The sequence below is a fragment of the Octopus bimaculoides genome, chromosome 20 (genome assembly GCF_001194135.2).
Source record: "Octopus bimaculoides isolate UCB-OBI-ISO-001 chromosome 20, ASM119413v2, whole genome shotgun sequence".
Taxonomy (NCBI): Eukaryota; Metazoa; Mollusca; class Cephalopoda; order Octopoda; family Octopodidae; genus Octopus; species Octopus bimaculoides.
This window is the reverse complement of record NC_069000.1, coordinates 1,836,223-1,836,847: the sequence shown is the minus strand read 5'-3', so window position 1 is coordinate 1,836,847 and position 625 is coordinate 1,836,223.

Here is a 625-nt window from a genome sequence, read left to right as displayed (position 1 = left end):
CCCCCCCCCCTCCCCAGTGCTCAACACAATAATGACTTTATAGAAAACTGACTTCTCTTAGACTCTGTGACATCAATTACATTTTTTTCTTAAAGACATATTAGAAATAGTAATCAGATCTTCCTTAAAATATCTAATGCTTCCTCTTAAACAAAATTAATAAGTGATGTAGTCGCTGGTAAACAATGTGTGAAAAACGACGAGACGGCCACGGTTGTCACGCCTTGTTTGTATCTCACGACCGAGAAGGGAGTTAAACTTCCTACAACAGACGCATTCAATTAACAAACTTCTGACGAGGTTTGATATTCTTTTGGATCAAGTTGGATATTAGCAGCATACTTGGCCAAACGGTTGTGTGTTGTGACTTTACGCTCACACGATAAACACACACATTCACACGAGTATACATCTACAGACATACATGAGCACCACAAAACTTATACACACAAACACGCAAACATATATCATACATGCATATACATATGTTATATATATATATATACATATGTTATATATATATATATATATATGTTATATATATATGTTATATATATATATATATATATATGTTATATATATATATATATATATATGTTATATATATATATATATATATATGTTA